Raw genomic sequence first — 6,673 nt, 5'->3', positions numbered from 1 at the left:
TTCACGCATGAAGATTCATTTTTATTATAAATAGCGCCTAACTTTAATTTAGGAGCAATTACCTTAATGGTTGATTTTGCTATTTCTCCAATTCAAGGCGTTTTTCTCTCAATATACTTTGAGTAGTGAGAACCGATTTTTATTATCTCCAGTGTCCAAGTCCTGTATAGTGGCGAACTAGGGGATATTTCAATAAAACGTAGCAAATAGACGTAATTCCACTTATTTTTGAGGTCGGTTTTTTAACTAATTCATTACTAGATAGTTATAACAACAATCGCAAAAAAATGGGGCCCTGCACAGAAAAAAAGGATTTCTACTAATAAGAAAGAGCAATTTCTCAAAATATTTGCTAATTCTGAAAAAATATTTATTAAAAGTAATAAAGTATTGTCATTATAAAAATACTACTTATCTTTTTCTAATACAATTTTACTCTTAACTTTATTCTAACTTTGAGACAAATACGTTCACTTCAAGATTTTATTTCATTTCTAATCAATTAATTGGACATTACTTACATCAAAAAATTTTTACCTCTTACATCAAATTTAAATAATCTTAAATGAATTCAAAATTTCTTGGGTGTATTTTAAGAAAATATATTCTTAAACAAAAAATGAAGTAGTTTACTATTCAGATTAATATTCTAAATTCTAGAGTATATTCTTAAAGCAACATTTAGTTGCGTTTTCATAGTCAATGTTGTCGTGACATGTCGTCGAAGGCGCACGCAGTAACGATCACTTTTACTTGTGCTTGTAATCATAAAAATCATAAACAGTCATTTATCCAAAGAAACAATATGTAGTATCTCCAGTTTGTTAGGGTGTTATTTGTAGTCATAATTTAAGAAATTTGGTTACAGCATGAAATCAAACTACACTTGTAACAAACACAACTCTAACATGCAATTAGTTCCATCACGCCACTGCTAGATGGCATTAGTTGTACTCTGAAACGCGCTATCGTTTTGTTAACTTCAATAGTATAAAGTCATCTCATATATTTGGAATTGTTAGTGCTTTCTGCCGCTGTAGCATTTAGACAGTACTGAATGGTCCTCATGTATTTGAGAAGATTCTGTACTGTTTATGCTACTTTAAGTTTAAGTTGGGTCCATAACCCTGTAGATTTACCTTTTTTGATATTAGAAAACATAAATCTTCAGTCAAATAATTAAGTACCTCTCAATTTTTCATTCTTTTTTTTTTTCAAATCAAAATCGGACATTTCTAATAACAAATAAATATTTTGTTGAATCTAGAGTGGCTTTGTGACTTGAAGTAAATTAATTTGCTCTTGGATTAAATAATTCTGTCTTGTAACTAAAATATACTTTTGAGACGTTTTTTTACTATTATCAAGTAATTATTCTCTAGCGTCTATAGGGAGAGAATCGTTTTGTTGGATTTAATAAATTTGTCTTCATTAAAAGAATTTTGTCTTTTTCTAAGTAATCTGTTTTTATCGTGTGCAGTTACGCATGTCAAGGCCAAAAGTTTAAATATTTAAAATTTCCGAAAGTTATTCATTCTAATAACGACTTTAATTCATAACACAAAAGTCACATTATGCAACAACGAAACACATCATCCAACCTCGTACTTTTGTGCAAACGGGACGCGCGTCCTATCCTATCCTATATCTTACTCGTTCTTACCGTTGCGTTTCGATGCCTTGACAAATAAATAAACATTGTCAAGTAATTCCATGTTCTGAAATAATAAAAACAATTGAAATGAGCTCGTAAACTATTGTATTTCAATGTTGTGTAAGTGTATTGTGCCGTAATAGAATACCAGTTAAATCATTGTGTGAAAAGTGGTTGGCGTGAAGAAATAACCTCAATTTTGTAATGAAAATTTTATTTCCTCCAATATAAGTTGGTATGTTATTGAAATGTACCTTATCTGATAGGGAATTTATCCACCTTTCTAGTCATATATAACACATTCCATCTAATTATACAGAATAACGTTTTTAGCGACAAATAGGATTTTTTATTTTTTTTTATCTTGGGTGACGTGTGAAAGGTTATTTATTGCATTAAACGATACCATTCTTACAACTTTTACTCCAGGTTTTGTAAAACTGTCAAAAGAAAAAATGGTTTAGAAACATCGCGTTTTGTAGACAATCATAAAAGCTTCATAGAAGTGAATATTCTTCTACAAGATCAACTACACCAAAGCAAGTAAAAATAATCTTTTCGTATTCTAAAGTTTTTCTATAGATAAAGCTATAGACAAAATGCTCCCAACAGTATTTTGAAAAAAGCTTTAAATTCTTGTCGCCATTTTTATTCTTAAAGAATAACTATGAAAGATTTCTTTTTTTTTTAAAAGTAAATCTTATTTCAAATTAGCTTGAAGAAGCCTAGAACTTCTTGGAAATGGTTTGTTTTGTGAGTTAATTTGTATATTTAAGCGTTCTATAAATATTTAAAACCGAAAATCGATAACTGTGTTTTTATTAAGTTTATATTTATACATACATGTTTAAAATTCCGCGAGCGCATTAGTTTTATGACCGGTTTTTCATTACTTTTCACAATGTATTTAAAGTCGCGCGTCAATTCGCGCTTTCTAAACGATTAAACATTGCGCGAAAAAGTCAGAAATATTATATCTAATTTTGCCATGTTGCAATTTTGATAGTTTATATTTTGTAAGCCATTAAACTTGAAATCTCTTATTAATTATCTAAAAACTGTCTACAAGACTAAATCCTGTTCTATAAATAAATAAATAACGCACACACTCAACATAGCCCCGCACTAGGGAAACCCTGTGTCGCGGGTACCATGGACACACACATAGACAACCACAAATTACACCCAAACTCACGAGAGAAATATATGTAAGCCATACAAACATTTCTCCCGGCCCAGGAATCGAACCTGGGACCTCTGCGTGGCAGTCCGGCATGGTAACCGTTCGGCCACGAGGCAGTTAAATGGTCATGTAGCATTTTTGTTAGAAGGTTACTTGAGAAAAAGAAAAGAATCACTCTTAACACTACCTACAGATAATTTCTCAAAGCACTCTTGTGATCTGCTAATATTGTTGTGCCCACTTTTACTTTAAATAATCTGGAAACCTTCTTCGAGATATCTTGACAGAATTTGAACTTTTAAAATATTCAATCGAATTAAGTTTTATTAGATATCTTATACTATATATTTAGATATACGTGTGCTGCTTGGGTAGTCCTGTATGAGGGTCGTTAGAAGGTCTCTCCGATCCTCACTCCCAACAAAGCTTTCAGACAGCTAATCGACCTTGTATAATGCCTAAGTCTCGTTTATACCCTTACGCGCTCCATACAAAATCATTCATTCACATTCTATAAATAAAATAAACATGCAAGTTACGCTCCCTAAGTTACGCTTTGCATTTACGCGCTGCTATTTAACTACACTTCCCTACTTCGAAAGCAGCCGCGGATGTCTGTGTCAAGAACTAGAGGGTGATGATAAGTTGTGCAACGTAGTCTAAATATCATTTGAATGAATTTAACAATTACCATTCTGTGATCCCCTTACATAAGGTTACAGCTAGTAAGTACTAAGTATGAGCTTGTGCTTTGATGTGAGCGGACGTATTCTAGCGTACTCTGATTAAAAAAATATTATAAAATTAACAATGCCCTCCAAGTCTAGTGGTTGTGGTGGGACAATAAAGAATGTGTTATTTATGAAGTGCTCAAGCAAAACTTGTAATAAATTCTACGATCTGAAGTGTCTGGCGATTCAACAGCAATTGTTTGAGGATTTTACTGAAGAATACAAGGAGCAATGGGTATGTCCTGAATGCTGTAGTGCGATCCCAAAGCGTAGCAATGTTAATGCCACGGTCCGTACACCTGTTATATAAAAGACATACACGACGAGTGATAATGATAATGTGAATATGAAACCCGATAGTAGTAACACGACTTGTGTTGACGCGATTCAAACGGAAGACTTGACCTAAGGTGCTGACAGAACTGAGGGCTTTTCGAATGGAAGTTATATCGCGCCTCGATAACCAGGCCACTACGATTAAACAAATCCACGACTTATGCTCCTCGGTTAAAACAGATTTGTATGAATTGCAAACCAAAATGAGGGTAATCGAGGAAGAAATGGTTGATGATGATAAGCCAAATACTCAGATATATGATTTAAAAAGTTGCAACCAGCAGTGTAAAAGCGTCGCGAGTACCGATATAAAGGGACAACACTCGGAGGCGCCTGCTTACATGGATGGAAAGAACAAAAAAACTTATGCCGGAGTAATGAGCGGTAGTAAGAAAAACAACAATAACACAAAGTTCTCTCGCAGTGGGGCCACGAAAATAGTCACCGGGTCACCGGTGGACGTAGATAAGTCGATTGTAATAGGTACACAAGATAACAGTCACAGAAAGATTTCTAAGGGTGGGTCCACGAAAATTTTATATCGATTTCATATCGATGCGATCAAGCGGACGGGTGTAAGCAGGGCGACGCGTTTCTCGTGGCCACACACGAGTTCGAACTACGTCAGGTGGCGATACCTGGTGACGTTAACGTCGATAGCTGTGCATTTGAACTGGTTGCGGCTACCGTACACTCAAACAATAAGTTGTTGTTTCTGTGTTGCGTTGTCTACCAAGTAAAAATGAATGAAGCCGATATTCCAAAAACTGCCTTTAACGTCGAGCACGGACACGATGAATTTCTAAGAATGCCTATGGGCTTACAGAACAGTCCTTCTCCTTTTCAAAGAGTAATGAACAACGTGCCTTCAAAATGAAATTTGCATAGTCTAATTGGACGATATAATAGTGTTAGGCACTTCCCTAGAAGAGGCCATCAATAATTTGGAAAAAGTATTGCAGAGACTCTGCGAGTACAATTTTAAAATTCAATTAGACAAATCGGAGTTCCTTAAAAAAGAAACTGACTATTTAGGCCATGTGGTTACAAGGGAAGGCAAAACCCGAACCTTGACAAAATTTCTGCGATTGAGAAATACCCAATACCGGAAACCACTAAACAAATTAAACAATTTTTAGGTTTAATTGGGTACTATCGTAAATTTATTCCGGATTTTGCCCGGATCACTAAACCGTTGACCATTTGTTTAAAAAAGGGTAAAAAGATAACCTTGGACACAGACTATGTAAATTCATTTGAAAAATGTAAAACTCTCTTGACAAATGACCCTATCCTACAGTATCCCGACTTTGACCATGAATTTGTACTGACGACGGATGAGTCTAATGTTGCCATAGGAGCCGTACTTTCTCAGGGAACTATAGGATCAGATAAGCCCATATCCTTCGCATCACGTACACTCAATGATAGCGAAGTGAATTATAGCACGATAGAAAAGGAACTTTTAGCTATCGTTTGGGCCATCAAATATTTTAGACCATACTTATTCGATCGAAAATTCAAAATTATTACAGATCATAAACCATTACAATGAATTATGAATCTGAAAAAACCAAATTCAAGACTAACTAGGCGGAGAAACTGAGTGAGTACGATTATACCGTAATTTATAAAAAAGGCATTAATAACACCAACGCAGATGCTCTATCCAGAATTGAGTTACATAATGAGGAGACCAGTTCTATAGCCGCCAATTGTTCAGAGAAAGATGGGGGTCTTTATTATCTAACTCCGAAACAGAGACCGAGGTCTCCTCATGTATTTATTTATTTATTTATTTATTTATTTATTTATTCATTGCTTGCTACATGGTTTTCTTAGATCTAAATTTTACATTTTTTCCTTATACATATAGCACCCCGGTAGGGCGTTGCAACATCTGAGAGAGAGCACACTTTACAATATTCCATTTACATATCTATTACATTACATGTCATATTTATTGTCAAAAATTATACATTACTAAAATAGTCAAAATAATAATAGTAATTAAAAAAAAAAAAAAAAAAAAATGTCATATAATTACCCAATATCAAAAATAAAACTTACATTAAACAAATCAAAACTAGTACAGTATTTGAGTGTTATTTTCTGAGAAAAAATCTTGTAATGTATAAAATGCGTTGTCCAGAAGATATTTTTTGAGGTGATTTTCAAACTTTTTTATAGTTGGTTGACTTTTTATACTATTTGGTACAGCATTAAATATTTGGATTGCCATAGAGTGAGATCCTGTCCTATATAGGCTTAGGGTAGAAAAGGGTAATTTTAGTTTGTTTAAGCCGCGATTATTTCGTTTTACTATGGTAATGGGGGAATAAAGTTCAAAATGTTTAAGGACAAATTTACAGCACTCCAAAACATAAATAGAAGTTATTGTCAGAATTTTATGTTTTATAAAATACGGTTTACAAGACACTGTTCGTTCGATGTTAACTAGTATACGAATACACTTTTTTTGAAGAATCATAAGTTCATTTATATTTGTACAGTTTCCCCAAAGCACTATGCCATACGCGAGTCTGGACTGAATATAGGAGTAATATGTAGATAGAGCTGTGTGAAAGTTTGTAACTTTCTTCAAGTTCAGTAAGGCATATATAGAAGATGACAAATTTTTGATTAACTTCTCTACATGCGCTTTCCAGCACAGACTAGTGTCCAGTCGGATTCCGAGAAGAGTAGCTGCTGTTTCAACATTTAGTGCGCAATTTTCGTATTCATAGTGTAATTTTAAAGGTGTTTTTT

Source organism: Hyposmocoma kahamanoa, unplaced genomic scaffold (assembly GCF_003589595.1).
Source record: "Hyposmocoma kahamanoa isolate Upper Pololo Valley unplaced genomic scaffold, ASM358959v1 96929, whole genome shotgun sequence".
Taxonomy (NCBI): Eukaryota; Metazoa; Arthropoda; class Insecta; order Lepidoptera; family Cosmopterigidae; genus Hyposmocoma; species Hyposmocoma kahamanoa.
Note: the sequence above shows the minus strand (reverse complement) of the source record.